Genomic DNA, 21,836 nt, shown 5'->3' on the forward strand with positions numbered 1-21,836 from the left:
TGCCAGAGCTTCTTTTTCAATCATGCTGTAGGCCCTTTCGGCTTTGGACAGACTCCTGGATGCATAAGCAACCGGTTGCAAAATCCCCAATTCTTTAGCCTGTTGTAACACTCACCCGATCCCGTATCACGACGCATCGCAAGCTAGCACTAATCGTTTACATGGGTGACACAGAACAAGCACTTTGTTTGAACATAACAGATTTCTAGCTTTCTCAAAGGCAGCCTCTTGTGAATTCCCTTCAAGACTGACATGTCAATGCAATCATCCACAATAAGCTCATGGTAAGATCCGAAGTGTGTAGGGCAGAGTAACCGACAGGTATACTGAAGGTATTTCCGTGAAAATGTGGAGAATTGTTCTGTGGCCGAAAGTTAAGTTGGAGGCCACCCTAAGATCCAGAAATGGACTTTAGCCCAGGAGAGGGAATTTCTAGCCAGGACCCACACAGCAGCAAAATAAACCAGTAGGACAGTCATAGACTCAGCAGGTAACAGTAGCAATGGGGAATGGACTGTAAACAACACAAATTCCTTTCAAAGAGCAACTGAATAGAAGATCAGAGTCACAGCAGCTGACTGAGTTTTACAGTGCAGTCCAGTGGAGTAGCATAGTATAAATGGCAGAGAAATCCAGGAATAGGGAAGTCAAATTTGAGCAAAGTTCCAGGGATCACCCATGAAACCAAAGAGCAATCGGGGTCGGGGGATAGGCACTGGGCACGGTATCTCCATAAACATCTCTGCCTCGCTACCTTTCCCTCCTCCTTGAAGATGCTTCCTCGAAACCTACTTCAGTGATCAAGGTTTAGGACACCTGTCCTGGTACCTCATGTGGCTCAGTGTGAGATTTTATTTGTTAATGATCCTGTGAAGCATCATGGAAGGTTTTATTATATTACAGGCGCTATACAAATGCAAGTTGTTGTTGTAGATGGCTCTGCCATGGTGCGAGCAGTGGCAGATATGATGGGAGAAAATAGCTTCCATCTGTGCTCAACTTTCTCACACTCTGAAAATGTGAGGCAGATGTCACATTTCAGAGTGGTCAATTACCCTCAAGTGGGTCACTTCATGAGTTCAGCCCCAGTGGCCTAATGGATAAGGCACTGGCCTCCTAAGCCAGGGATTGTGGGTTCGAGTCCCACCTGGGGTGATGTCTTTTTAAAGATTGACAATACGGCAGTTGCAGTTGGGCAAGTGATGTCAGGTTCAGCAAGGCAGGGAGGCTTCATTTGGACCAAGATGTCATGAACTTCAAATTTGTGCAAAGTTCCAGTGCTCACTGATGGTCACAGGGTAGGCAGGGTCAGCGGATGGGTAGGATACACAGTATCTCCCTAAACAGCTCCGCCTTCTACCTCTCGCTCCTCCTTTCAGACACTCCATAAAATCTGATCTCTTGACGCACAAACGGCCATGGCTCAGTGCATGACACTTTTGTTTGTGAGTCAGAAGGTTGTGGGTTCAAATCCCATGACAGATAGAAATCTAGTTGATACTTCAGTACAGTTGGAGGTGCTGTATGTTGGCTTGAATTAGTGGCGGAAAGTGTCAAGGACTGTGAGACAAGTTTCCTGCAATCCCAAAATGTCAATACAATCATCCACAATAAGCCCATGGATAGACACAAGTGGGTAGTGCAGAGTAACCGACAGGTATACTGAAGGTATTTCCGTAACAATGTGGAGAATTGTTCTGTGGCCAAAAGTTAAGTTGGAGGCCACCCGAAAATCAGAAATGGCATTTAGCCCAGGAGAGGGAATTTCTGGCCAGGACCCACACAGCAGCAAAATATACCAAGAGACTGTAAAATACACAAAATACCTTTCAAAGAGCAACTGAATAGAAGATCAGAGTCACAGCAGCTGACTGAGTCTTACAGTGCAGTCCAGTGGAGTAGCATGGTAAGATGTCATCAACTTCAAATTTGTGCAAAGTTCCAGTGCTCACTGATGGTCACAGGGAAGGCAGGGTCGGGGGATGGCTAATGGACACAGTATTTCCTGAAACAGCTCCGCGTTACTACCTCTTGCTCCTCCTTTAAGAGACTCCCACAAACCTGCTTCTTTGACCTCGAAGTTGCCATGGCTCAGTAGGTAGCACTCTTGCTTGTGAGTCAGGTGGATCTGGGTTCAAATCCCACCACAGACACTTGAACAAAATCTAAATGATACTTCAATGCAGAAGAAATGCTGTATTTTGGCTTGATTGATGACGGAAAGTGTCATGGACTGTGAGATAAGTTTCTCACACTCTGTAAATGTACAAGTGGCATCATGGTTGACCACGAAGCCAAAGTCACCAACCACAGCAGCCCAGCAAGGCCGGCTGCCCAGCAGCCCAGTGAAGAAGTGACCAACTCACCCAAACCCGCATTAGTACCGAGATGATCGACAAGAGAGCGAAAAGCCCCAGATCGTCTCACCTTGCAAATAAGTGTACTGTTGACTTCACGGGGGAGTGATGTTATGTATTTAACCCCTTGTAACCTGCATTACACTACCACCAAAGGACCTACCTGTTGGAGTCCCAATTGATCCCAGCATCCCTTGGGAACATGGTATATAAGCAGGCCACCCATGCGGTACCTGCACTCTGGAGTCTTATTAAAGGAGCTATGGTCACACTTTCTCATTGTGCACGGTACTCAGTTTCATCCTTTATTATGAGTGTACCAGAAAGTGTCATGGACTGTGAGACAAGTTTCCTGTAAGCCCAAAATGTCAATACAATCATCCACAATAATCTCATGGATAGACACAAGTGGGTAGGGCAGAGTAACCGACAGGTATACTGGAAGTATTTCTGTGAAAACGTGGAGAATTGTTCTGTTGCACAAAGTTAAGTTGGAGGCCACCCTAAGATCCAGAAATGGACTTTAGCCCAGGAGAGGGAATTTCTAGCCAGGACCCACACAGTCGCAAAATAAACCAGTAGGAGAGTCATAGATTCAGCAGGTAACAGTAGCGATGGAGAATGGACTGTAAATTACACAAAATTCCTTTCAAAGAGCAACTGAATAGAAGATCAGAGTCACAGCAGCTGACTGAGTCTTACAGTGCAGTCCAGTGGAGTAGCATAGTATGAATGGCAGAGAACTCCAGGAATGGGGAAGTCAAATTTGAGCAAAGTTCCAGGGATCACCCATGAAACCAAAGAGCAATCGGGGTCGGGGGATAGGCACTGGGCACTGTATTTCCATAAACATCTCCACCTCGCTACCTTTCTCTCCTCCTTGAAGATGCTCCTTGAAACCTACTTGAGAGACCAAGGTTTAGGACACCTGTCCTGGTACCTCATGTGGCTCGGAGATTTTGTTTGATAACGATCATGTGAAGCAGGAAGGTATTCCTATATTACAGGTGCTATATAAATGCAAGTTGTTGTTGTAGATGGCCCTGCCATGGTGCGAGCAGTGGCAGATATGATGGGAGAAAATAGCTTCCATCTGTGCTCAACTTTCCCACACTCTGGAAATGTGAGGCAGATGTCACATTTCATATTGGTCAATTACACTCAGGTGGGTCACTTCTTGTATTCAGCCCCAGTGGCCTAATGGATAAGGCACTGGCCTTCTAAGCCAGGGATTGTGGGTTCGAGCCCCACCTGGGGTGATATCTTTTTGAAGATTGACAATACGGCAGTTGAGGTTGGGCAAGTGATGGAAGGTATCGCCAGGCGGTGAGGCTTCATTCGGACCAAGGTGTCATCAACTTCAAATTTGTGAAAAGTTCCAATGCTCACTGATGGTCACAGGACAGGCAGGGTCGGGGGATGTGTAGTGGACACAGTGTCGCCCGAAACAGTTGCCTCTCGCTCCTCCTTTAAGATACTCCCTGAAACCTTTGATTTGACCTAGAAATGGCCGTGGCTCAGTTGGTGTATCAGGTTGATCTGGGTTCAAATCCCACCACAGACATTTGAACACAAATAATGAATTATACTTCAGTGCAAAGGAAGTGCTGCACTGTTGCCGGTGCTGTATTTTGGCTTGATTGATGATTGGGGAAGGTGGGACCAGTGCAAACCGGACGGTCTGCACCTGGGCAGGTCCGGAACCAATGTCCTCGGGGGAGTGTTTGCTAATGCTGTTGGGGAGGAGTTAAACTAATATGGCAGGGGAATGGGAACCAATGCAGGGAGACAGAGGGCAACAAAGTGGAGTCAGAAGCAAAAGACAGAAAGGAGATGAGGAAAAGTGGAGGGCAGAGAAACCCAAGGCAAAAAACTAAAAGGGCCACTGTACAGCAAAATTCCAAAGGGTCAAAGTATAATAAAAAGGCACGTCTGAAAGCTCTGTGCCTCAATGCGAGGAGTATTCAGAACCCAGGAGAGGGTTCTGAGCGAGTTAGAGTGGGTGAGAGCTCAGATGAACAGGACTCCAAGAAAGAATGCAAAAGGCAGGAGGCAACAGAGCAGAGTAGCACTGGGGTAAGTGTAAACCACAAGGTGATAGGAAGGGACAATATGTATGAATATAAGGGGGCTGCAGGAGGGGTCAAAACTAAAAATCATGGTTTAAAAACTAGGATGAAAACACTCTACCTAAACGTACGCAGCATTCGAAATAAAGTAAATGAGTTGACGGCACAAATCATTACAAATGGGTATGATTTGGTGGCCATTACAGAAACGTGGATGCAGGGTGGCCAAGACTGGGAATTAAACATACAAGGGTATCTGACAATTCGGAAGGATAGAGAAGAAAGGAAAGGAGATGGGGTAGCTCTGTTCATAAAGGATGATATCAGGGCAGTTGTGAGAGATGATATTGGCTCTAATGAACAAAATGTTGAATCATTGTGGGTGGAGATCAAAGATAATAAGGGGAAAAAGTCACTGGTGGGCGTAGTTTATAGGCCCCCAAATAATAACTTCACGGTGGGGCGGGCAATAATCAAGGGAATAATGAAGGCATGTGAAAAAGAAACGGCAGTAGTCATGGGGGATTTTAACCTACATATCAATTGGTCAACTCAAATCGCACGTGGTAGCCTGGAGGAGGAATTCATAGAATGCATACGGGATTGTTTCTTAGAACAGTATGTAACAGAAACTACAAGGGAGCAAGCTATCTTAGATCTGGTCGTGTGTAATGAGACAGAAAAAATAAACGATCACCTAGTAAAAGATCCACTCGGAATGAGTGATCACAGTATGTTTGAACTTGTAATACAGATTGAGGGTGAGGAAGTTGTGTCAGAGACGAGCGTACTATGCTTAAACAAAGGGGACTAGAGTGGGATGAGGGCAGAGTTGGCTAAAGTAGACTGGAAACACAGACTAAACGGTGGCACAATTGAGCAACAGTGGAGGACTTTTAAGGAGCTCTTTCATCGTGCGCAACAAAAATATATTCCAGTGAAAAAGAAGGGTGGTAAGAGAAGGGATAACCAGCTGTGGATAACCAAGGAAATAAAGGAGAGTATCAAATCAAAGACCAATGCGTATAAGGTGGCCAAGGTTAGTGGGAATAGAAACATAGAAACATAGAAACATAGAAAATAGGTGCAGAAGTAGGCCTTTCGGCCCTTCTAGCCTGCACCGCCATTCAATGAGTTCATGGCTGAACATGCAACTTCAGTACCCCATTCCTGCTTTCTCGCCATACCCCTTGATCCCCCTAGTAGTAAGGACTTCATCTAACTCCTTTTTGAATATATTTAGTGAATTGGCCTCAACAACTTTCTGTGGTAGAGAATTCCACAGGTTCACCACTCTCTGGATGAAGAAGTTCCTCCTCATCTCGGTCCTAAATGGCTTACCCTTTATTCTTAGACTGTGTCCCCTGGTTCTGGACTTCCGCAACATTGGGAACATCCTTCCTGCATCTAACCTGTCTAACCCCATCAGAATTTTAAACGTTTCTATGAGGTCCCCTCTCATTCCTCTGAACTCCAGTGAATACAAGCCCAGTTGATCCAGTCTTTCTTGATAGGTCAGTCCCACCATCCCGGGAATCAGTCTGGTGAACCTTCGCTGCACTCCCTCAATAGCAAGAATGTCCTTCCTCAGGTTAGGAGACCAAAACTGTACACAATACTCCAGGTGTGGCCTCACCAGCTAGAGGATTGGGAAAATTTTAAACAACAGCAAAGAATGACTAAAAAAGCAATCAAGAAAGGGAAGATAGATTTCGAAGGTAAACTTGCGCAAAACATAAAAACGGATAGTAAAAGCTTTTACAGATATACAAAATGGAAGAGAGTGACGAAAGTAAATGTTGGTCCCTTAGAAGATGAGAAGGGGGATTTAATAATGGGAAATGTGGAAATGGCTGAGACCTTAAACAATTATTTTGCTTCGGTCTTCAAAGTGGAAGACACAAAAACCATGCCAAAAATTGCTGGTCACGGGAATGTGGGAATGGAGGACCTTGAGACAATCACTATCACTAGGGGGATAGTGCTGGACAGGCTAATGGGACTCAAGGTAGACAAGTCCCCTGGTCCTGATGAAATGCATCCCAGGGTATTAAAAGAGATGGCGGAAGTTATAGCAGATGCATTCGTTATAATCTACCAAAATTCTCTGGACTCTGGGGCGGTACCAGCAGATTGGAGAGCAGCTAATGTAACACCTCTGTTTAAAAAAGGGGGCAGACAAAAGGCAGGTAACTATAGGCCGGTTAGTTTAACATCTGTCGTGGGGAAAATGCTTGAAACTAGCATTAAGGAAGAAATAGCGGGACATCTAGATAGGAATAGTGCAATCAAGCAGACGCAGCATGGATTCATGAAGGGGAAATCATGTTTAACTAATTTACTAGAATTCTTTGAGGATATAACGAGCATGGTGGATAGAGGTGTACTGATGGATGTGGTGTATTTAGATTTCCAAAAGGCATTCGATAAGGTGCCACACAAAAGGTTACTGCAGAAGATAGAGGTAGGCGGAGTCAGAGGAAATGTTTTAGCATGGATAGTGAATTGGCTGGCGAACAGAAAGCAGAGAGTCGGGATAAATGGGTCCTTTTCGGGTTGGAATTCGGTGGATGGTGGTGTGCCACAAGGATCGGTGCTGGGACCACAACTATTTACAATATACATAGATGACCTGGAAGAGGGGACAGAGTGTAGTGTAACAAAATTTGCAGATGACACTAAGATTAGTGGGAAAGCGGGTTGTGTAGAAGAGTCAGAGAGGCTGTAAAGAGATTTAGATAGGTTGAGCGAATGGGCGAAGGTTTGGCAGATGGAATACAATGTCGAAAAGTGTGAGGTCATCCACATTGGGAAAAAAAACAGTAAAAGGGAATATTATTTGAATGCGGAGAAATTACAACATGCTGAGATGCAGAGGGACCTGGTGGTACTTGTGCATGAATCACAAAAAGTTAGTTTGCAGGTGCAACAGGTAATCAGGAAGGCAAATGGAATGTTGGCCTTCATTGCGAGAGGGATGGAGTACAAAAGCAGGGAGGTCTTGCTGCAACTGTATAAGGAATTGGTAAGGCCGCATCTGGAGTACTGTGTGTAGTTTTGGTCACCTTACTTAAGGAAGGATATACTGGCATTGGAAGGGGTACAGAGACAATTCACTTGGTTGATTCCGGAGATGAGGGGGTTACCTTATGATGATAGATTGCGTAGACTGGGTCTTTACTCGTTGGAGTTCAGAAGGATGAGGGGTGATCTTACAGAAACATTTAAAATCATGAAAGGGATCGACAAGATAGAGGCAGAGAGGTTGTTTCCACTGGTTGGGGAGGCTAGAACTAGGGGGCACAGCCTCAAAATACAGGGGAGCCAATTTAAAAAGGAATTCCTTCTCCCAGAGGGTTGTGAATCTGTGGATTTCTCTGCCCAAGGAAGCAGTTGAGGCGAATTCATTGAATGTATTCAAGTCACAGATTGATAGATTTTTAACCAATAAGGGAATTAAGGATTACAGGGAGAGGGCAGGTAAATGGAGCTGAGTCGACAGCCAGATAAGCCATGATCTTGTTGAATGGCGGAGCAGGCTCGAGGGGCTAGATGGCAAACTCCTGTTCTTATTACCCCAGGTGGGGCTCGAACCCACAATCCCTGGCTTAGAAAGCCAGTGTCTTATCCATTAGGCCACTGGGGCTGAAGATATTAATTTACCCACCTGAGGGCAATTGGCCAGTGAAGGAGGTTTCGACGAAGTATCTTCAAGTCGGAGAGAAAGGTCGCGAGGCGGAGATGTTTATGGAGATACCGTGCCCAGTGCCGATCCCCCGACCCCGATTGCTCTTTGTTTTCATGGGAGAGCCCTGGAACTTTGCTCAAATTTGACTTCACAATTCCTGGATTTCTCTGCCATTTATACTATGCTACTCCACTGGACTGCACTGTAAGACTCAGTCAGCTGCTGTGACTCTGATCTTCTATTCAGTTGCTCTTTGAAAGTAATTTTGTGTAGTTTACAGTCCGTTCTCCATTGCTACTGTTACCTGCTGAGTCTATGACTGTCCTACTGGTTTATTTTGCTGCTGTGTGGGTCCTGGCCAGAAATTCCCTCTCCTGGGTTAAATTCCATTTCTGGATCATCAGGTGGCCTCCAACTTAATTTTCGGCCACAGAACAATTCTCCACATTTTTACGGAAATACCTTCAGTATGCCTGTCGGTTACTCTGCCCTACCCACTTGTATCTACCCATGAGCTTATTGTGGATGATTGTATTGACATGTCAGTGTTGAAGGGAATTCACAAGAGGCTGCCTTTGAGAAAGCCAGAAATCTGTTATGTTCAAACAAACTGCTTGTTCTGTGTAACCATGTAAACAATTAGTGCTAGCTTGCGATGCGTCGTCATACGTGATCGGGTGAGTGCTACAACAGGCTAACGAATCGGGGATTTTGCAACCGGTTGCTTATGCATCCAGGAGGCTGTCCAAGGCGGAAAGGGCCTACAGCATGATTGAATAAGAAGCTCTGGCATGCGTTAAGGGGTTAAAAAAATGCACCAGTATTTGTTTGTTCTCAAGTTTGAGCTTGAAACTGACCATAAGCCGCTTATATCGCTATTCTCAGAGAGCAAAGGGATTAACACCAATGGCTCTGCCCACATCCAAAGATGGGCGCTCAAGCTGTTGGCATACAACGATGTAATCCGCCACAGACCAGGCTCAGAGAACTGCACTGATGCTCTCAGTTGGCTACCATTGCCCACCACCTGGGTGGAAATGGCACAGCCTGCAGACTTGCTCATGGTGATGGATGCATTCGAAAACGAAAGATAAACTGTTACGGCCCGCTAGGTCAGGACCTGGATCAGTAAGGATCCTTTACTGTCCCTGGTAAAAAACTGTGTCCTCCATGGGAGCTGGTCCAGCGTCCCAGTGGAGATGCAGGGGGTGATTAAGCACAAAGACAAAATGTCCTTTCAGGCGGACTGTCTTTTGTGCGGTAATCGCATGGTCTTACCCAAGAAAGGCAGAGAAGCATTCATTCGTGATCTACACAGCACCCACCCAGGCATTGTAATGATGAAAGCCACAACCAGGTCCCATGTGTGGTGGCCCGGCATCGACTCAGATTTAGAGTCATGCGTGCGCCCAGTGCAACACTTGTTCTCAAATGAGCAATGCACCCAGAGAGGCACCGCTAAGTTTGTGGTCATGGCCCTCCAAACCGTGGTCTCCGATCCACGTTGTGGGCCCATTTCTCGGCAAAATGTTCTTGGTTGTCGTGGATGCTTATTCAAAATGGATTGAATGTGTAATAATGTCTGTAAGCACTTCAACCGCCACCATCGAAAGCCTACGAGACATGTTTGCCACACACGGCCTGCCTGATGTCCTAGTCAGCGACAATGGGCTGTGTTTCACCAGTGCTGAATTCAAGGAATTCACGACCCACAATGGGATCAAGCACGTCACTTCTTCCCAGTTCAAGCCCGCATCAAACGGCCAGGCAGAACAGGCAGTTCAGACCATCAAGCAAAGCTTGAAACGCGTGTCGGAAGGCTCCCTGCAGACCCGCCTGTCCCGAGTCCTGCTCAACTACCGCACCAGACCCCACTCGCTCACGAGGGTTTCCCCAGCCGAGCTGCTCATGAAAATGCGCTGAAAACAAGGCTCTCTCTTGTCCACCCTGATCTCCATGATCACGTCGAGGGCAGTTGACAGCAACAAAGTATGTATCATGATCGCGCAAATTTGTCACGCGATATTTAGGTCAATGATCCTGTGTTTGCACTCAATTATGGACATGGTCCCAAATGGCTCACTGGCACAGTCATAGCCAAAGAACGGAGTCGGATGTTTCAGGTCAAATTGGCCAATGGACTAACATGCAGAAAGCATTTGGACCAAATCAAATTGCGGTTCATGAACAGCTACGAGCAACCCGAAGAGGACATCACCAACTTCGACCCTCCAACACACCCACAAGTAACAACCGACATCATGGTTGACCACGAAGCCGAACTCACCATCTCCAGCAGCCCGGCAAGGCCGACTGCCCAGCAGCCCAGTGAAGAACCAACCAACTCACCCAAACCTGCATTTGTACCGAGACGATCGACAAGGGAGCGAAAAGCCCCAGATCGTCCCAACCTGTAAATAAATGTACTGTTGACTTTACGAGGGAGTGATGTTATGTATTTAACCCTTGGCAACCTGTATCACACCACCACCAGAGGGCCTACCTGTTGGAGTCCCAAGGGATCCCAACATCCCTTGGGAGCACTGCATATAAGCAGGCCACCCATGCAGTACCTGCACTCTGGAGTCTAATTAAAGGAGCTAAGGTCACACTTACTCATTGCTTACAGTACTAAGTTACATCCTTTATTATGAGCTTAACAGGAACGCCGTTTATCTCGACTTCCATCTTCACTGGAGGACAATTGATGGTGCAGGTATACACTCCATATACTTCTTCTTGGGGCTGAGATGCCTCTCTAGCCAAATCATCATACTCCCCGCTGGATTCAATGTCATCTACCGACTCCTCTGCTAGACGGTGAGATGTATTTCTTTTACACATAAGCTGGAGGTGGCCCTTCATGTTACAGGCTTTGCATACGTACTCAGCAAACCAACACTGGTGAGTTCTATGGTTTCCTCCGCAATGCCAGCATGGTGCTACTCGATTAGCACCTCTCAGCGGACTCTGAGTTCTGGAACCTGGAGGTCTGTGCTCTCTGCCCTGGGCAGAGCCACGTTCTACAGTCTTGCCTGTGAAAGGCACCATTCTGTGCACAGTACTTGCCAGGTTTGAGTCCACAGGATGAATAATTTGCTTGGTGCTGCAGGTTGAGGTCATGAACGCCTGACTGATGCTGATGGCCTTCTGCAGGTTGACTGTGGTGTCGGCAGATAATAGCTTGTGAAGGAGGCCCTCGTGGCCAATTCCTATAACGCAGATGTCTCTCAATGCTTTGTTGAGGTGCGTGCCAAAATCACACGGTGTGGCAAGTCTTCTGAGGTCGACAGCATATTCTGCAATCACCTGGCCCTCAGGTCTGCGGTGGGTGTAGAATCTGTGCCTGGCCGTGAGGATGCTCTCTTTTGGTTTTAGTTGGTCGCGAATTAGTTCAGTCAGCTCATCGTATGTCTTATCCTTGGCCTTGGTGGGTGCCAGCAAGTCCCTGACGAGGCGGTAGACCTCGGGCCCACAACTGGTCAGCAGTATAGCCGTGCGCTTCTCCGCCGATGCATCTGTCTCACCTGCCAGGTCGTTTGTCGCAAAATATATCTCGAGCCTTTCGGTGAAGGCATCCCAATCAGCACCCTCTGCGAAGTATTTTTGTGTGCCAAAGGTAGCCATGATCATGTGAAAGTCCTTATTCTCGTCGCCAGTTTTTTGTCTGTAATGTACTTATGATTGACTCCACGAGGCAATGTGTTGAACTCAAACTGTAGCGACCTTGGTCCTTTATTCCAAACTCCAGAGTGAGGCACAAGCATGGTGTGCAGCCTTTTATACTGGGCCCAGCCACCAGGGCAGGAAACCCCCGGTGTCACCCTCTAGTGATGCCAGCAGGTATATACACAGTGTAAACCTTATTGATCGCACATCAGGTAAACAAGTCTCCATCTTATGCAACCACACAGTGACTCCACAGAGAGTACATACATAGTCTGCATATACAACACTACCCACTGAGCAATGGCTCATTTCTGGAACAAAGCAGTGGGTTTTTGGGAGTATTTAAAGGAGGAGCGAGAGGTCGCAAGGCAGAGCTGTTTAGGGAGATACCGTGGCCACTGCCCATCCCCGACCCTGCCCACCCTGTGATCATCAGTGAGCACTGGAACTTTGCACAAATTTGAAGATGATGACGCCTTGGTCCGAATGAAGCCTCCCTGCCTTGCTGCACCTTGCACCACTTGCCCAACCTCAACCTTTAAAAGGACATCACCCCAGGTGGGACTCAAACCCACAATCCCTGGTATAGAAGATCAGTGCCTTATCCATTCGGCCATTGGAGCTGAATACCTGAAATGACCCACCTGAGGGTAATTGACCACTCTGAAATGTGATATCTGCCTCACATTTTCAGAGTGTGAAAAAGTTGAGCACAGATGGAAGCTATTTTCTCCCATCATATCTGCCACTGCTCGCACCATGGCAAAGCCATCTACAACAACAACTTGCATTTATATAGTGCCTGTAATATAGTAAGACCTTCCAAGGTGCTTCACAGGATCGTTATCAAACATAATCTCACACCGAGCCAAATGAGGTACCAGGACAGGTGTCCTAAACCTTGATCACTGAAGTAGTTTTCAAGAAGCATCTTCAAGGAGGAGAGAAAGGTAGCGAGGCGGAGATGTTTATGGAGATACCGTGCCCAGTGCCTATCCCCCGACGCCGATTGCTCTTTGGTTTCAGCGGTGATTCCTGGAACTTTACTCAAATTTGTCTTCTCAATTCCTGGATTTCTCTGCCGTTCATACTATGCTACTCCACTGGACTGCACTGTAAGACTCAGTCAGCTGCTGTGACTCTGATCTTCTATTCAGTTGCTCTTTGAAAGGAATTTGTGTTGTTTACAGTCCATTCCCCATTGCTACTGTTACCTGCTGAGTCTATGACTGTCCTACTGGTTTATTTTGCTGCTGTGTGGGTCCTGGCCAGAAATTCCCTCTCCTGGGCTAAGGTCCATTTCTGATATTCGGGTGGCCTCCAACTTAACTTTCGGCCACAGAACAATTCTCCACATTTTCACGGAAATACCTTCAGTATTCCTGTCGGTTACTCTGCCCTACCCACTTGTGTCTATCCATGAGCTTAGTGTGGATGATTGCAATGACTTGTCAGTCTTGAAGGAAACTTGTCTCAAGGTCCATGACACTTTTCCGTCATCAATCAAGTCAAAATACAGCACCTGCAACAGTGCAGCACTCCTTCTGCATTGAAGTATCAATTTGATTTTGTTCAAGTGTCTGTGGTGGGATTTGAACCCAGATTCACCTGACTCAAAAGCAAGAGTGCTACCTACTGAGCCGCGGCCATTTCGGGGTCGAAGAAACAGGTTTTAGGGAGTGTCTTAAAGGAGGAGCGAGAGGCAGCAAGGCGGAATTGTTTCGGGATTTTAACCTACATATCGATTGGTCAAATCAAATCGCACGGCGTAGCCTGGAGGAGGAATTCATAGCATGTATACGGGATTGTTTCTTAGAACAGTACGTTACAGAACCTACAAGGGAGCAAGCTATCTTAGATCTGGTCCTCTGTAATGAGTCAGGAATAATAAACGATCTCCTAGTAAAAGATCCTCTCGGAATGAGTGATCACAGTATGGTTGAATTTGTAATACAGATTGAGGGTGAGGAAGTTGTGTCTCAAACGAGCGTATTATGCTTAAACAAAGAGGACTACAGTGGGATGAGGGCAGAGTTGGCTAAAGTAGACTGAGAACACAGACTAAACGGTGGCACAATTGAGGAACAGTGGAGGACTTTTAAGGAGCTCTTTCATAGTGCTCAACAAAAATATATTCCAGTGAAAAAAAAGGGCGGTAAGAGAAGGGATAACCAGCCGTGGATAACCAAGGAAATAAAGGAGAGTATCAAATTAAAAACCAATGCGTATAAGGTGGCCAAGATTAGAGGGAAACTAGAAGATTGGGAAAATTTTAAATGACAGCAAAGAATGACTAAGAAAGCAATAAAGAAAGGAAAGATAGATTACGAAAGTAAGCTTGCGCAAAACATAAAAACAGATAGTAAAAGCTTTTACCGATATATAAAACGGAAGAGAGTGATTAAAGTAAATGTTGGTCCCTTAGAAGATGAGAAGGGGGATTTAATAATGGGAAATGTGGAAACGGCTGAGACCTTAAACAATTATTTTGCTTCGGTCTTCACAGTGGAAGACACAAAAACCATGCCAAAAATTGCTGGTCATGGGAATGTGGGAAGGGAGGACCTTGAGACAATCACAATAACTAGGGGGGTAGTGCTGGACAGGCTAATGGGACTCAAGGTAGACAAGCCCCCTGGTCCTGATGAAATGCATCCCAGGGTATTAAAAGAGATGGCGGAAGTTATAGCAGATGCATTCATTATAATCTACCAAAATTCTCTGGACTCTGGGGAGGTACCAGCGGATTGGAAAGCAGCTAATGTAACGCCTCTGTTTATAAAAGGGGGCAGACAAAAGGCAGGTAACTATAGGCCGGTTAGTTTAACAGCTGTAGTGGGGAAAATGCTTGAAGCTATCATTAAGGAAGAAATAGCGGGACATCTAGATTGGAATAGTGCAATCAAGCAGACGCAACATGGATTCATAAAGGGGAAATCATGTTTAACTAATTCACTGGAATTCTTTGAGGATATAACGAACATGATGGATAGAGGTGTACCTATGGATGTGGTGTATTTAGATTTCCAAAAGACATTCGATAAGGTGCCACAATAAAAGGTTACTGCAGAAGATAAAGGTACGTGGAGTCAGAGGAAATGTATTAGCATGGATCGAGAATTAGCTGGCTAACAGAAAGCAGAGAGTCGGGATAAATGGGTCCTTTTCGGGTTGGAAATCAGTGGTTAGTGGTGTGCCACAGGGATCAGTGCTGCGAGCACAACTGTTTACAATATACATAGATGACCTGGAAGAGGGGACAGAGTATAGTGTAAAAAATTTGCAGATGACACAAAGATTAGTGGGAAAGCGAGTTGTGTAGAGGACACAGAGATGCTGCAAAGAGATTTAGATAGGTTAAGCGAATGGGCTAAGGTTTGGCAGATGGAATACAATGTCGGAAAATGTGAGGTCATCCACCTTGGAAAAAGAAACAGTAAAAGGGAATATTATTTGAATGGGGAGAAATTACAATATGCTGCAGTGCAGAGGGACCTGGGGGTCCTTGTGCATGAATCCCAAAAAGTTAGTTTGCAGATGCAGCAGGTAATCAGGAAGGCGAATGGAATGTTGGCCTTCATTGCGAGAGGGATGGAGTACAACAGCAGGGAGGTCCTGCTGCAACTGCATAGGGTATTGGTGAGGCCGCAACTGGAGTACTGCGTGCAGTTTTGGTCACCTTACTTAAGGAAGGATATACTAGCTTTGGAGCGGGTACAGAGACGATTCACTGGGCTGATTCCGGAGATGAGGGGGTTACCTTATGATGATAGATTGAGTAGACTGGGTCTTTACTCGTTGGAGTTCAGAAGGATGAGGGGTGATCTTATAGAAACATTTAAAATAATGAAAGGGATAGACAAGATAGAGGCAGAGAGGTTGTTTCCACTGGTTGGGGAGACTAGAATTAGGGGGCACAGCCTCAAAATACGGGGGAGACAATTTAAAACCGAGTTGAGAAGGAATTTCTTCTCCCAGAGGTTTGTGTATCTGTGGAATTCTCTGCCCAAGGAAGCAGTTGAGGCTAGCTCATTGAATGTATTCAAATCACAGATAGATAGATTTTTAACCAATAAGGGAATTCAGGGTTTTGGGGAGCGGGCAGGTAAGTAGAGCTGAGTCCACGGCCAGATCAGCCATGATCCTTTTGAATGGCGGAGCAGGCTCGAAGGGCTAGATGGCCTACTCCTGTTCCTAATTAGGGGGAAGTCCAGAACCAGGGGTCACAGTCTGAGGATAAGGGGTAAGCCATTTAGGACCGAGATGAGGAGAAACTTCTTCACCCAGAGAGTGGTGAACCTGTGGAATTCTCTACCACAGAAAGTAGTTGAGGCCAATTCACTAAATATATTCAAAAGGGAGTTAGATGAAGTCCTTACTACTCGGGGGATCAAGGGTTATGGCGAGAAAGCAGGAAGGGGGTACTGAAGTTTCATGTTCAGCCATGAACTCATTGAATGGCGGTGCAGGCTAGAAGGGCTGAATGGCCTGCTCCTGCACCTATTTTCTATGTTTCTATGTTTCTATGTTTCTAATTCTTATGTTCTTATGTAAAGTGTCATGGACTGTGAGACAAGTTTCCTTCAAGACTGACATGTCAATGCGATCATCCACAATAAGCTCATGGATAGACACAAGTGGGTAGGGCAGAGTAACCAAGAGGTAAACCGTGAAAATGTGGAGAATTGTTCTGAGGCTGAAAGTTAAGTTGGAGGCCACCCTAAGATCCAGAAATGGACTTTAGCCCAGGAGAGGGAATTTCTGGCCAGGACCCACAGAGCAGCAAAATAAACCAGTAGGACAGTCATAGACTCAGCAGGTAACAGTAGCAATGGGGAATGGACTGTAAGCGACACAAATTCCTTTCAAAGAGCAACTGAATAGAAGACCAGAGTCACAGCAGCTGACTGAGTCTTACAGTGCAGTCCAGTGGAGTAGCATAGTATTAATGGCACAGAAATCCAGGAATAGGGAAGTCAAATTTGAGCAAAGTTCCAGGGATCACCGATGAAACCAAAGAGCAATCGGGGTCGGGGGATAGGCACTGGGCACGGTATCTCCATAAACATCTCCGCCTCGCTACCTTTCTCTCCTCCTTGAAGATGCTTGTTTAGGACACCTGTCCTGGTACCTCATGTGACTCGGTGTGAGATTTTGTTTGATAATGATCCTGTGAAGCATCATGGAAGGTTTTATTATATTACAGGCGCTCTATAAATGCAAGTTGTAGATGGTTCTGGCATTGTGTGAGCAGTGGCAGATATGATGGGAGAAAATAGCTTCCATCTGTGCTCAACTTTCTCACACTCTGAAAATGTGAGGCAGATGTCACATTTCAGAGTGGTCAATTACTATCAGGTGGGTCACTTCATGCATTCAGCCCCAGTGGCCTAATGGATAAGGCACTTTCCTTCTAAGCCAGGGATTGTTGGTTCAAATCCCACCTGGGGTGATGTCTTTTTAAAGAGAGTCGGGATAAATGGGTCCTTTTCAGAATGGCAGGCAATGACTCGTGGGGTGTCACAGGGCTCAGTGCTGGTACCCCAGCTATTTACAATATGCATTAATGATTTGGATGAGGGAATTGAGTGCAATATCTCCAAGTTTGCAGATGAAGCTGCAGAGTTCTCTGCCTGCTCTGGAACGGTGTTGGCAACCTGGCTGTTCCAGGTCCCGTTTGGGGAACTTGTTGGTTCTGACCTTTCTCTCCCGGACATGGCCGAGGTAGCGACTGGGTCTGGGGCCTGTGCTGTCTCCACCCGGATGGTGGGTAACGGTGACCGATTTCGTGTATTGGCGCCGTTTTTGTTTCCATGTCCGTGGCGAATAGTGCCATAGGGTGTCTGCAGCGTGGGTTAGACCTGGGGCAGGGTATCAGGGTCAGTGCCTTCACCTTCCTGAGGTCGCTCACTTGCTACTTTTGGGGACACTCTATTCCCGACATCTCGTAACAACGTTTTGTTCTTTACATTAGGAATAGTACCAACAACTCGCAACAACATTTTGTTCACAATCTTAATTGGTTTGTTACATTGATTGCCATGCATGCACTGTCTCTTTAAGTTCAGTTGGTTGCAGGTCTCCTTTAAGAGAACCCTGCTGGCTTTACCCCAATCAAATCCTTTGATAGACACCACGTGTTGGTCCCTCAGCGTTGCACCTCGTGATATTACCGCGGCCATCTTTTTTTTCAGCCACGCTGCCCCTCACTGCAGCAGGGACGGCATCTTGCCTCTGTCCTCGAGGTCGACTGTCTTGATCCTTCTCTCCCGCGATTCTGCCACAAAAGCTGGAAGAGTGCCTGTGAATTCGATCTTCTTCCCCAGGATTCCTGCCACTGGAGTCGTGAAGGTCTGTGCCTCAGGTGCTGTGCTGGTCTGTTCTCTGGTGCCTGGCCCAAGCGAAGGTGAGGTTTTGCTCTGCCTCTGAGCACAGGGGACATCGATTGCTGGAGTGAAGAGGTCTTCCCATTTCCACTGGATCTTCTCCGTCCACCTTTTTCCGAGTAGCGTTGGACCATCACCTGCAATAATCCACAGAGATAACTTGTGCACCATGCCATTATGGATTACACTTACATCCTCACTACCAAGGACTGGGATCAGCTCCTTGGTGTAGGTACGCAACGTTTCCTGTACGGAAACCAGCTCGAGTCGTTTTTCGACCATAGCCTCTCAAAGGCATCCTGGCTCGCTCCCATGTCCAGTTCCATGACGACTGGAACGGTTATGTATTTAACCCTTGGCAACCTGTATCACACCACCACCAGAGGGCCTACCTGTTGGAGTCCCAAGGGATCCCAGCATCCCTTGGGAGCACTGTATATAAGCAGGCCATCCATGCAGTACCTGCACTTTGGAGTCTAATTAATGGAGCTAAGGTCACACTTACTCATTGCGTACAGTACTCAGTTTCATCCTTTATTATGAGCTTAACAGTTGGCGATGAGATAACGAATAACCGTGCGAAAATGCAAAGAACAGTTGGTATCCTGGAGAAGTTCTCAGAAGGGGACGATTGGGAGGCCTTCGTGGAGAGACGCGACCAATACTTTGTGGCCAATGAGCTGGAAGGGGATGAGAACGCTGCAAAACGAAGGGCGATCCTCCTTACCGCCTGTGGGGCAACAACCTATAGCCTCATGAAGCATCTTCTAGCCCCGGTAAAACCAACAACCAAATCCTATGAAGAATTGTGTGCGCTGGTCCGGGAAAATCCGAAGGAAACTGTTTTGATGGTGAGGTATCGGTTCTACACGTGTCAACGGTCGGAGGGCCAGGAAGTGGCGAGCTATGTCGCTGAGCCAGGGCGCCTCGCAGGACATTGCGAATTTGATGGATTCCTAGAACAAATGCTGAGAAACTTTTTTGTGCTTGGCATTGGCCATGAGGTAATCCTTCACAAACTATTGACTGTTGAAACACCGAATCTGAGCAAAGCCATAACGATAGCCGAGGCATTTATATCCACCACCGATAACACCAAACAGATTTCGCAGCATAAAGAGGTTTCGGCCAGTGCTGTGCACAAAGTAATGTCGTTTTTGAGCAGGAATACACATGGCAGAACGTACACGCCAGCTGCTGCACGACCTCAGTTGACCCAGAGTCCGCCATCAATCGGCAATGTGAGGCAGTTAACACCTTGTTGGCCTTGTGGAGGTGATCATTGGCCCCATCAATGCCGATTCAAGCACTATGCATGCAACGGCTGCAGAACAATGGGACACCTCCAGCGAATGTGCAGGTGAGCTGCAAACCCTGCAAACCCTGCAAACCATCACGTTGCAGAGGAAGATCGATCCACAGTGGATCAGGCTGAACTAGAGACTTGAACCAAGGAGACAGAAGTGTACGGGGTACATACCTTCACCACGAAATGTCCACCAATAATGTTAAAAGTTGAACTGAACGGAATTCCGTATCCATGGAATTGGACACGGGTGCGAGTCAGTCCATAATGAGCAAAAAGACCTTCAACAGGCTGTGGTGCAACAAGGCACACAGGCCCAAGCTCAGTCCCATTCACACCAAGCTAGGAACTTACACCAAAGACCTGATCCCTGTAATTGGCAGTGCAGAAGTCAAAGTCTCTTATGATGGAGCAGTGCACGAACTCTCACCATGGATCGTGCTAGGGGATGGCCCCACACTGTTGGAACTGGGAGGACATCCGAGCGCTTCCGTCCATCGACGACGCCTCATGTGCCCAGGTTCTGAGCAGATTTCCATCGTTGTTCGAGCCAGGCATTGGAAGTTTCTCAGGGAGCGAAAAGGCAGATCCATTTGGTTCTCGGTATGCGACCCATCCACCACAAGGCACGGGCGTATCGTATATGATGTGAGAAAAAGTGGAAATTGAGCTGGACAGGCTGCAGCGAGAAGGCATCATCGCGCCGGTGGAATTCAACGAATGGGCCAGTCCGATTATCCCAGCACTTAAAGGTGACGGCACGGTCAGAATTTGTGGGGAGTATAAAGTAACGCTTAACCGTTTTTCGCTACAGGTCTAGTACCCACTACCCAAGGCAGATGACCTATTTGCGACCCTGGCTGGCGGAAAGACATTCACTGAGTTGGACCTGACCTCAGCCTACATGACGCAGGAGCTGGAGGAATCTTCGAAAGGCCTCAGCTGCATCAACACGCACAAAGGTTTGTTCATCTATAACAGATGCCCGTTTGGGATTCGGGCGGACGCGGCAATTTTCCAACGGAACATGGAGAGCCTGCTAAAGTCGGGTCCTCGCACCTTGGTTTTCCAAGACGACATACTGGTTACAGGTCGGGACATCATCGAACACTTGAAGAATCTGGAAGAGGTTCTAAGTCGGCTAGATCATGTGGGACAATGGTTGAAACGCTCGTAGTGTGTTTTCCTGGCGCCAGAGGTCGAGTTCTTGGGAAGAAGAATCGCAGCAGATGGCATCAGACCCACTGACGCCAAAACGGAGGCCATCAAGAATGTGCTGAGACCACAGAATGCGAAGGATCTGCGGCCGTTCCTGGGACTCCTCAACTATTTTGATAATTTCCTACCCTGGATAAGCACCTTGTTATAACCCCTACATGTACTACTGCGAAAAGGAGATGACTGGGTATGGGGGAATTCACAAGAGGCTGCCTTTCAGAAAGCCAGAAATCTGTTATGTTCATCTGCTTTGTTCTGTGTAACCCATGTAAACGATTACTGCTAGCTTGCGATGCATCGTCATATGGGGTCGAGTGTGTGTTACAACAGGTTAACAAATTGGGGAATTTTTAACCGGTTACATATGCGTCCAGGAGGCTGTCCAAGGCCGAAAGGGCCTACAGCATGATTGAAAAAGATCTCTGGCGTGCGTTAAGGGGTTAAAAAAATGCACCAGTATTTGTTTGGTCTCAAGTTTGAGCTTGAAACTGACCATAAGCCGCTCATATCGCTATTCTCAGAGAGCAAAGGGATTAACACCAATGCCTCTGCCCACATCCAAAGATGGGCGCTCACGCTGTCGGCATACAACGATGTAATCCGCCACAGACCGGGCACAGAGAACTGCACTGATGCTTTCGATCGGCTACCATTGCCCACCACCTAGGTGGAAATGGCACAACCTACAGACTTGCTCATGGTGATGGATGCATTTGAAAACAAAAGGTCACCCATTACGGCCCGCCAGATCAGGACTTGGACCAGCCAGGATCCTTTACTGTCCCTGGTAAAAAACTGTGTCCTCCATGGGAGCTGTTCCAGCGTCCCAGCGGAGATGCAGGGGGTGATTAAGCCATTCCACAGGTTCAAAGACGAAATGTCCTTGCAGGCGGGCTGTCTTTTGTGCGGTAATCTCGTGGTCTTGCCCAAGAAAGGCAGAGAAACGTTCATTCGTGATCTACACATACCCACCCAGGCATTGTAATGATGAAAGCCACAACCAGGTCCCATGTGTGGTGGCCCGGCATCGACTCAGATTTAGAGTCATGCGTGCGCCAGTGCAACACTTGCTCTCAACTGAGCAATGCACCCAGAGAGGCAACGCTAACTTTGTGGTTGTGGCCCTCCAAACCGTGGTCTAGT

General features: G+C 46.9%; 3 non-coding genes across 3 annotated transcripts; 2 read left to right on the forward strand and 1 right to left on the reverse strand.

The window, feature by feature from the left end:
• The first annotated feature begins 1,082 nt into the window (after positions 1 to 1,082).
• On the forward strand, positions 1,083 to 1,155 carry trnar-ccu (transfer RNA arginine (anticodon CCU)). The gene has a single exon. It is a non-coding gene; the product is annotated as a tRNA-Arg (tRNA).
• Positions 1,156 to 3,543: 2,388 nt separating this feature from the next.
• Positions 3,544 to 3,616, forward strand: trnar-ucu (transfer RNA arginine (anticodon UCU)). Its single transcript has one exon. It is a non-coding gene; the product is annotated as a tRNA-Arg (tRNA).
• Positions 3,617 to 7,999: 4,383 nt separating this feature from the next.
• On the reverse strand, positions 8,000 to 8,072 carry trnar-ucu (transfer RNA arginine (anticodon UCU)). Its single transcript has one exon. It is a non-coding gene; the product is annotated as a tRNA-Arg (tRNA).
• Between the last annotated feature and the right edge of the window lie 13,764 nt (positions 8,073 to 21,836).

The sequence above is a fragment of the Pristiophorus japonicus genome, chromosome 19 (genome assembly GCF_044704955.1).
Source record: "Pristiophorus japonicus isolate sPriJap1 chromosome 19, sPriJap1.hap1, whole genome shotgun sequence".
NCBI lineage: Eukaryota > Metazoa > Chordata > Chondrichthyes > Pristiophoridae > Pristiophorus > Pristiophorus japonicus.